Here is a 10,827-nt window from a genome sequence, read left to right on the forward strand (position 1 = left end):
GGTCTTTTCCAGCCTGAATTGTTCTATGATATGGGACATAAGCGTGACAATCTTAGTGACCTGCGTTGCTCACCAGGCAACCTACAGCAAGTTTGGACCAGATGGGGCTTTTCAGGGTGTGATCTTGCTTCTTGCTAATAGAAATAATCACGCCTGGCCCTCTCACGTGCGTGGATCGCTATGGCAGATATGATGAGACACAAAGTCCTAACCAGAAGCAGATGGCAACATTTATTATTGCAGCTCTTCTGCACTCACTGAGCTGGTGGGGGTCTAAAGGGTCTGAATGCTGAGGGCTCACAACATCCCTCTGCAGTGGGGGATGTTCAAGCCAGCAAATTATCTTAAGCACACTTTTCTGGCAAGAAATCGAGCTCAGCTTTTGTCCACTGCTGCTCCTATCAGGAGTTCCCACTTGAACAGCAAAAATAATTAAACAGTTTTTTTCACATTAGTCTTCCTTAGGAAGATGCAAGCAAAAAGGGATATTATCTTATTCTAACTACCTTATTTCCTTACTATTATTGCTCAGAAATAAACTCCATGTTTTGCAACACAAACCCATGCAGCTTTGTCTTGTGACCACATATATATACACACACTCAAGCATTTTAGCAATTATCGCTGGCAGCCTTGCTCCATCATTTACTGCTCCTCCCCCAAAAAGATTCAAAACAGAGATCTTATTTTACATCTGAACATGGCATAAAATGCTCACCAACTGCTCTCAGTAAAGAGCAAAGATAAAAATCATGAGATTATCATGTAGGCTACACACTCTTCAGTGGCTGTGGAAATCACTTAACACTTCTTTACTCAATTATAGAGCTTTAATCTCTTTCACCCTTGCAAAGATTTCTGTTATTATTGAATAGAAGCTATCAGTATAAACAATGCAATGGGAAAATACCAGGCTCAGTAGGAGTTGGCAAGCACCAGACATAACTGTGGGAGTGACTCCCACCGTGGGTTCTGGCTAAGATATGCCAGTTATGTGTTCTTACTTGATCTTCATTGTAAACGGGGTCTTGGACAAACACAGTCCCTGTCCCCCCCATATGAGGTTATTGAGCCAATTAAGCACACAAGGTTTTTCACAACTGAAAAAATGAAAAAAGATTGGCAAGGGAGGTTTTCCTTACTCTTTTTTCTCCCTCTCGAGCTAATCAGTAAGGGCTAAACTTACTTTGTATCTTTTGACAAATGCTTACCCTGGGAAAAGGGAACTCAAGCACTTTCATAAATCTTGGTTTTGTATGGCGCCCTCCCTCCCCACAGGTGCCTGCAGGGTGGCCGCACTTCAGGGCAAGGTGATGATCTGGAGAAGTAACAGCCCCACAGCAGCAGCTCACCTGGAAGCCCCGTGCACCCACCCGAACCCCACTCTCGGAGCCGTGCCTCTGCTCGCGCCGTCCGCAGCCACTCGCGCCGTGAAAGTGTTGGCTTGGTCAGCTCACATCGCCAGAAGTAATAAAACCTTGTTTACTTTATAGCTGCATTTCTTAAAATCCAGTACGATGTTTCTGACTCATCAGAAACTGTAACTGCTTTAACCGTCTCAAGTGAATAGAAACACACCTGAGACCAATCTGGCCTCATTTTTTCATTTGCTATAGGAAACATGGATTGAAATGAACAAGTTTAGCTGCCTGACATCTGCTCAGCAAATGCTTGCATAAATCAGGATGCAGAATATAGTATATTTGCCACACCCTGAATAGCAATAGTCATGCAAGATGAAGAGCAGAGTGAAATTCTGGACTTGAAGTCCATGGCAAAACTCCCATTAATTTCAGGCAGGCCAGTATTTTAATGCAGATTGTTACCAGATGGTAGATTTTTAGGACCAGTTGACAAACGCAGTTAAAAGCTAAAGAGTACTGATGCGATAGCTACATTAATTGTGCTCATATTATAAAAAAAAAGACACAGAAAATCCCTGTCTCTCCCAGTTACAACTATGACTGCCATCTTCAAAGTACTCATTTTCACTTAGAAAAATCTGAAATTCTACTATTCAATAAACATCCTCCTCCAAGCAAGCAGATTTTTCCATAATAATTTGACTTGTAGATACAGATGCTATTTTTAATGAAATAAGTCATGTGGTTTATTTAGATGAATGCACTACCTTACCCATGCGTAGATTTTTTCTCCCATATATTGAACAGAGTCTTTTCTATTAGAAATCAAGTAGCGAAGATAGAAACTGGGACTTGCTTCTGAGAGAATACTGCTGTCTCCTAAACCAAATTCAGACCAAACTTCATCTAACGCAACTAAGCCTGGAGGCAATACTACAAGTTCATGCTTAGCTTCATAGTGTGGCTGTTGCTTTTTTTGCCTCTAAGTCCTTACAAATAATGTAATAAAGATATCGCCTCCAGACAGTTATTCTTAAATTCATCCAAGATTGAGATGAATTACTGCAACTCACACGTCTCTCGGTGTGACTGTTTCAGATTGCCTGTGTATTTAGGAAGATTAATTTACACTGGTCACGTAATTAAAATTCTTCTGTAACCCTAAGGGAGACTTAAAACATCTTTTTCTCCTACAGACAGCATCTTCATGCTCCAGACATAAGGTGAACAGTTCGCTGAGCTGTTCCAGGCACACACAGTTGAGTTGCTGTGCAGCAGTGTGAGAGACCTTTTACCCAGGACACAAATTTGAGAGGCTCTCTCAAAGGTACTTGGAAACGTTCTTTCTATTTATGGGTCTATTTGTGTTTTCTCATTGGCTCCATCTAATCTTCTCACAAAGCGAGAAAAGGAATTATTAAACTGCTGGCCGTGAACTCCACTCAACATCTCACAGGCAAGTCTGTCTTTCTCATTCATGCTACATCATGAGGATTCTAGAATTTCTGTGTCAGTAAACTTGCTCATACCCAGCTTGGCTATCTTGACTCTGAAGCACAAGTAGTCACTAAAAGATTATTAGTAAAAATGCTTTTTTAGTAAAAATTATTTTTTTCTCCACTGCTGGATTCTGCCTACATAGAGGCAGTAACCATCTCAACTACTAACTTTCCCCCTAAATTTTATTATTTGTCAGCCATGCACTGATTTAGAGAAAAGCTTACAACAATCCAAGCCCAGTGTTCCACAGCATGAATTTGTATAACGATGCTAGAGAGTTAGATGGGAATGCCAACTAAAAGATAGCAGTGCCATTAGTGCTCTCTACTGGATAAGCTCATAATTACTCCAAAATTAATATAGCACACTAGGGACCTCAGTAACAAAACAGTGCAAACCCACTTGTATTTAAAGTACAGTATTTGGATTACATTCATAAACACTTATGCTACTCAAAACAAATAAAAATCTTGCATTGAGATGTAAAGGATGTACTCGAGTTGTTAAAAACACAACACAGCTAAAATTGCAACTCTAATATCTGAAGCAAGTCAGTTCGAGAAAAAAAACCAGACAAGACTTTACAAGAATACTCAAGTCAGTGTAGTTTTAATCAGAAATATTCCTTCCTATTCTTCACACACTATACTGACATGCATAGATTAATTTACAGCTAACAGCTGTGAAATGGACTGTCAGAGATTTCTCTGCTCTTAAAAGTAGGAATGCACTTGGAAGTCACAAAACCAATTTCCTTCATCATTTTTCATACCCTGCAAATACAAGGCAACCTTCTACTCAGCAGTCAGACTAAGTGGTGTCACTTCGGACACCGTGACTTCCAGCTGAAGAAAACTAAGTCGACATTTCAGTTATGCCTCACCATCATGTAATTTGCTGTCCTATTCACCCAGCACGATCCCCAAGCCCCACCACTAGCAGAACGGTCGTGCTGCTCTGTAACTCAGGCTTATTCAGAGTCGAACACAAAATATCTGATATGGCATCCAAGTGCCAATGGTTCATGCACCTGCAACCACAAGCCTTAGCATAAAAATGAGGAGCAATTGGCCTTTGTGAGAACCTCTTAACAAGGCAATTCCCTCCAAACACCTGAAGCACACCCACTCCTGCACTGCTTCCTTCTACCAGTGGGCACACAGATGTCCTAGCAGTTCTTACGGAGTTGAAGAAACACAGAGTTTTTACTGTAACTGCTACTCATCTTAATTTACACATGCAGAATAGAGGATTTATAGAAAGTCACATCAGATTACGTTGATGCAATACTTAAGTTTAACTGCATTTTTGTTATCCCTTGTTTGATACGTTAAGTATCACAGTAGTATTAACAAGTTAATGGACATAGAAACACTTAGGTACAGCCCCCTACCAACACGGGTGCAGTGTGGAAGACAGAGTCTGTGTGCTGGAGAGGTTCCCATCAGAGTTGACAAGGCAGCTGCAAGAACACAAAGAACAGAAGAACAAAGAGGGAAAACACCACAACATCAATGAAGCCACAGAGGAAAACGATTCCCAAGTATCATGATAATTCATTCCACCGGATCTGTTTAGGGGAGAAGGAGATAAGGAGTTGCCAAATGGACAGCGCAGAATTGGTGAAAACCACTACTGAACACAGACCTCCTGAGATACCTGTCCAAAATACTTTTCTCTGCTTAGTGACACTGCAGGTTCTCTTAACCAGCAGGTCTCGGGCTGCAATCTCCTCAGTTTTTCATGAAGGCACTTAAAGTAGAAAGGGAGCAAAGGGAATAATCTTGCTGGCTTACAGTGGTCTGAAGGAGAACATCTATCCTAAAAGTTCTGGGCCAAAGGATGCTTCAGGGATGAGGCTAAGACCTAAAATAAGGAACCTGTCACATCAGATAGAATTTAGTATACACACAGACCCACACCTTGTAATAGTGTGCATCATTATTATAAGAAGTGGGAAGAAAACTCAGGCAGAATTATTCTGGAAAAGTAAAAAAAAAACCCGAACACCAGAACAGCCAGCAGCTTCCAAAGGAGACTGAAGTTAAAAAGACAAACCTTAAAAATATTTGCTTTTATGCAAAGAATTTTGCTTGAATAGAACGCAGACAGATAGGAGACTGGGCATTAGTTTAGCACAAATAATAATGAAGACACAAATGTCACAATTACCTTGACCAAATGATTGCTATGTTTCTTCTCACAAGGGTTTTTCTTTATGTATACGTGACATGCACTTGGTAAGGTTTATGCTTAAACATCTTCTCTTTGGTCTCCAGGAGTAGGAAATGCACTGCTTTGCATACCCACACACTCTGAATGAAGTTCTTGCTGATATTTATTTCCAGCTTCTCCCTCCCCTTTTTTATAATCATCTGGTTGTCTCTCTCTCATCAAATCAAACTCCAGGAACCGATCCATCTTTCACAGAAGCATTAGTAACTGCTTTTAAGAAATCAACTACTTGAAGCCCGGTTGTTTTCTCTTGCACATCCTCCAATTCATATTGCTTATTATCCTCACATGTGTCTTCCACATTAACCCCTAAATGCAAGCCAGATGATGAAATCATGCACCTAGCTGCTTGCTTACACCACAGCCAATTCCCTTGCCCAATGAATTCTGCATAGCTGCTGTTTTCATGCTCTCATCAGTAGGAAATACCTCCTGCAACGCTGGGATTTCAAAGCACAGCAGAGATCTAGCAGCTTCAACTGTAGCCAAGGCATTTTTTTATTTTTTTCAATGTGATTGGGAGCTTTATTATGCTTAGGTTTGATCTGTCCTTTACCTTGACGGCTAGCAGGTTCAAGTCACTTAAAGCAAAACTGAAACAGCTCAGGTCAAGAAGACTTGTACAATTGGCATGAACAGGTCTTGGATGAAGGGGAGGTTCCCACAACTTCATCCTCATAGGCAGCACCGAGCTTAATCCCGAGACCACATAGGGGCAGCTGTTCCTGATGCCAGAGGGAGGTGTGAGCAGCCAACTAGCAGAGACTCAACTTCCAACTGCACATTTTAAGGGCAACCTAAACCTTTCCCTTCCCTCTCACACAACTCACCACCCAGGAGTAATTTACAGATTATTAACCATCCTGTTAATTGTTTTGAGTTTGCTAGGTATTCCCACAGCCAAGAAAAAACAACCAACCCATCCAAACTCATTCAACTTGCAGTCCAGGGAAACTCAGGGAGAAATGCACTGAGGTTGAAAACAGCCTTCAAGAACCCTGTCTTGATTTATGGGAGTACCTCAACTTCCATGTTCACTGAGAACCAATGATGATCTTCACTAATACAAATTGAAGGTCATATCACCATCATTGAAGATTTAAGTAACACCAGCTGAGAGACAACTGAAATCAAAATCACACCACTGCAACTCCAATAGACATCAAATTCAGCTCCTGCCCACACTTGGTTCTCCAGATCTTGTTGGCCCATGAGGAGCTGTCTGTTCAACTTATTTGCCATGGTTTTATGAGAACTTTCAAGTTGAGATTTAATTCTAACACTCCCCCCATTATATTTAATCAGAGTATCTATCTTACAACTCAAACATATCAAAACTTAAGTGCTTTTGGACACCTTCTGAGGCATTTGAAATATATAGATGGCTTTATGCAGCCCAACACATATACAGTAAAACTTTCATTTGCCCTATCCATTTTTAAAACCTGGTAAGTACCATTAAACATTCATGCCAGTTTACAAGATTTAACAGGCATACCGCAAAAATTTCAGCTGTACTTCTGTAGAACAAACACTATGAACAATACATCAAGAAAATAACTTTCAAGTTGAGCACTAAATACTGTAATTCTTTACAGAACACTTGAGAAAAGGCGAGTCAGCTGAAAAACAGCACTGACCTTTAAAGCCAAGTACTAACACATTCCTGTGTTGGCAAAGGATAGGGGCTCCAGTCAGAACTGGAACGGCTTTGCATCTCTGCAAACCACTTAAGGCTGACATATCTGGTTTTATATATTTTTTTTTTCTGTCATATAATGCACACTGTAGGAAAACAAATTGTGAAAGTTCACAGTCCTTTGCATCCAGTGTTGTAAGAACTCGAAATAAACACAGATCCAAAACAGAGTCATGCAGCATAAATTAATGAAGACAGTCTATATTTGCCAAGTAAAAGAAACCATTATTAATGAACAGGTCAACTTGTTCCCATCAAGTTAAAACTTTTCACAGCCCAGAAAAGTGGTCTCCAAAGCCAGGTGTGTGCAGCCCCGGGGTGGGAGGTGTGCAAGACAGTCCATTTGGGTACAAGAAGTATTTTTTGTACCATTCATAAAGGAAGTATTGAAAAATAGCATTTATTTCATCTTTATCTCATACTTTTTCAACTTCTACTCTTGTGTATGTACATAATATATTAGGACAATAGCACATATAATTTATAAATAAATACACTTTTATTAGGTTCACACAAAGTTTTTACTGATGGGGCTTTTAATCAAAAAAAGGTTGGAGACCACAGGCCTCAAGGTTGCTGTTAGCCCAATCACATATCCTGTTGCTGAGTTATTTTTAACGTCAGGCTGAAATACTCCGCCGCATCTTTTTCAACGTGCCTGCTGAGGTGTCTCCTCCCCCTCCTCAAGCACATTGATCTGATGAAAAATTTTAGAAGGGTTAGGCTTGGATGACAAAGAATCATAGACAGAGCAGTCTTAAATGAAAGTTACACTAAATGTACAACTTCCTAGCAGATACACATGAAATTGTCATTAAGAACACACACAGCTTCTAAATCAGAAGGGAGCCATCCTCCCCTTTCTGCAGTTTGGCACTCTGCTCTTGCATCAGCACTTGGCCTTCACACCAGCATCCCTTCATCTCCTCTTCAAGGGGTCCCCGAGTTGCCCGCTCAGGGTGTTCCACTGAGGGGGTTGGGGACTGTGCCCCACTGGAGCTCACACCTCAACAGCGGGTTACCTTGACTCTTCTCATGGCCCCCACTGCAGAGACACATTCTGAGGCAGCATCCCAGGGCAGCTGCCTCCAGCCACCCATGGGTGTAGCTGACGGTGAAAGGTCCCAAGGGGCACCCAGCAAGGCACAGCTCAGAGAGCAGCTGCTCTTCCCAGTTAAGCTCCTGGGGAAGCCAGTTGGCCAGCAAGCATCGCAGCACGTGGTAACGCGCTCTTGCACCATTGCAGCAGTGGCAGGTTGTGTATTTTGACATGCCTATTTCAGCACTTCCGCACCGATTCCTGAAAATTTTACCCTCGTCGGAAATAAAAAGGAAAGCAAAATGTGTATCCTGAGTCTACGTATCTGCCTCGTATCCAGCAGACTTGGAAAAAATACTTCTGTTTTAAATAAGAAAGCATATTTTTTAAAAAAGATTCACCTCTGCTTCACTCTGGCTAGTTTTGTTTTCCCTTTGATCCAGACACTTTCATTCAAGCAAAAGCAAGACTCACAGTGAACAGGGGGATGGATGCAGGTGCATTTAAAAAAAAAAAAACACAACCAACCAAGAAAACCCCAAAGCATGTGTGGTAAGCTGATGCCATTCTACGCATCACACTCAAGCCTCTTAAACCCACTTGCTGAAAGAGAGATATTTGCTAGTTCTTAAGCCCATGCAGAACACAGTGTCATGCACAAACCAAACAGTGTCACACAATTTTTGGTTCTCACTCTTAAATTTGACCTGACACCCCTGTGATTTAAGAGCATATTACAGCTGTTGATCCAGATTAAGGAAGACTGGCTGCAGGGAACATCAAAGTTGAAAGTTGTCTATTGCCATCTCTTGTTTAGATCACAGATTATTTGCTCACCCACTGAATAAGTCCAGTAATTTACATTTGACTACATTTGATGATAGTGCTGCAACCCATTACATCCCATAGTTGGTAGTTAACCAGGTAATCACCTCTGTGTTGCAAACTGAGCACATTCTTAGGATCACAAGTCTTCCAAGCTTCCACCTTCTGTGATTTTTCTAATTTTTACACCTCACTCTCCTAAATCAGAGATCAACACCACCCAACACTGAGCAGTCAACCTTCGTTGTTACGTCTTATTTTAGTGTTCCCTTTATTTATACTTTCATCTTCGAGCCTTAAAAACAAAAATTGGCCATGTGTCAAGATGGGAAGCCCAACCAAGGAGCAAAAATCAAGGAAGGGACCTCTGGTTTATCAAGTCTAGTTGACTACTATTGAGACTCCACTTTGCATTCACTTTCTTTCATAGATATACTTGGCTCTTCCTTCAAAGCAGGTCTCTGCCTGGAAGGCTGTTCCAGAACTAGTGCCAGTAATTAAGAGGTTTGTTTCTAATCTAAATCTTATTTACAAAAAGCCTATACCCATTTGCTTTTGTTCTAACGCTCCTTCAGCTCTTGATGCTTCTGTCTTTGCACAAAAAGTAGTATTCTGACTCCATAAACAACCTTACTGCTACAGACAAAAAAAAAAAAGCTTAACCATAAATTTAACTTCGAGAGCATACAGAATATTTAACTTCACAGAGCAGGGAACAAGAGAGGAAAAACACAACAACAACAAAAAAAAAAGCTAGCCAGAAGGTGTGATTTCTTTAGTCATCCAAAGAAGCCTTTTCTCTCCTCATGCTGGATAAATAGGCCTGTAGAAATTGTAATCAGTTCTTCAGGGATGACACTCACAGCAACCCACCATAATGCTCCACGTCAAAAACACTGTGCAAAGTGAACTGGACGGAAGAAAGTTAATACAGCTTTGCTGAGCGTTAAAGACCAAAACACAATCTGTCTTGTTAAAAAGAAACACAATTTTAAAACACATAGCATCGTAAGAGTTTGGTACAACAGTGTATCCTTCAGGAAAGGAAAGAAAAACCCCTAAGCTTCGGAAACAGTATTATGCATTTTGTATCCTTCTACTGATTCACCTTGGCAAGAAAACAAATGAAGAACGGAGTCAAAAAAACGTCATTAAACAAACCATCCAGCATTCGGTCACAGGCAACAGAAACCCAAGTACCATATCTACATTGTTCTCTCCTATTATATCCAGAAGACAGGAGCATGCAACACCATTACTGTGAACAATAAAAAAAAGGTGTACATTGTAGAAAGCAAAATACTTCTCCACTTCCACTAGTTTCACTGAAACCTTCCAAATTAGGTATGAATTTGGCTGTCGGGTCAATAAGCAGACTTGCAAATGGGTGTGCTGAGTTTTAAAGTCTGCTTGTAAAAGCCAAAGTAACTGCATCAGAAGAAGTCAACAAGGGGAAAAACAAAAACAAAAAGTTATTTTCAGTTTGAGACATACCATCATTTTATACCTAAGGAGATCCAACCCCATTGGCATTCCTCTCATAGAATTTCCATATTTAACACTTAATTTAGAACAGGCAAACAAGGGTGTAGAAAGCCTTCAAAGAGCCCATGAAATACAGTACAATAGGTACACAAAATTCATACTGTACATTATTTTTAGGTAGCCTACATAATTTGTATTTTTACTGCAAGAACATAAAACCAAGACTGACTTGTATAAAATCACAATTTGATACAGAGCAAAACCACTTGCCCTTGTTCCTACTTACTACTGTTATTTTAAAATGAACAGTAAATTGACAGAGAGGCAAAACACTCCCACTGTAATGCAAACAGTACACAGCTTTTTCATGTGTCCTCATAATCTGGGAGAGAAAAGTCAAGTTTACCTGTCACACAAGTTACTTTAAAATCAGAGCTAATTGGCAAAGAAGCCTAAAAGGAAATGAGAAACTCTTTGACTCAAACTCACAGAATTTCAAGGCAAAGTGAGCTTTCAAGAAAACCTCGTCCAAGCACAACAAAACATTTCTCACACTAGTCTTGCATGCTCCACATTTCCATGGCTGAACCTCTGGTTCAGAAACTTGCAATTCCGAGAGCAATGAAAGCGCAGTTCAAAGCTGAGGTACTACGAACAGTCAGAATAAAGTTTGGAAGCTA

This window comes from Apaloderma vittatum, unplaced genomic scaffold (assembly GCF_000703405.1).
Source record: "Apaloderma vittatum isolate BGI_N311 unplaced genomic scaffold, ASM70340v1 Scaffold8868, whole genome shotgun sequence".
NCBI lineage: Eukaryota > Metazoa > Chordata > Aves > Trogoniformes > Trogonidae > Apaloderma > Apaloderma vittatum.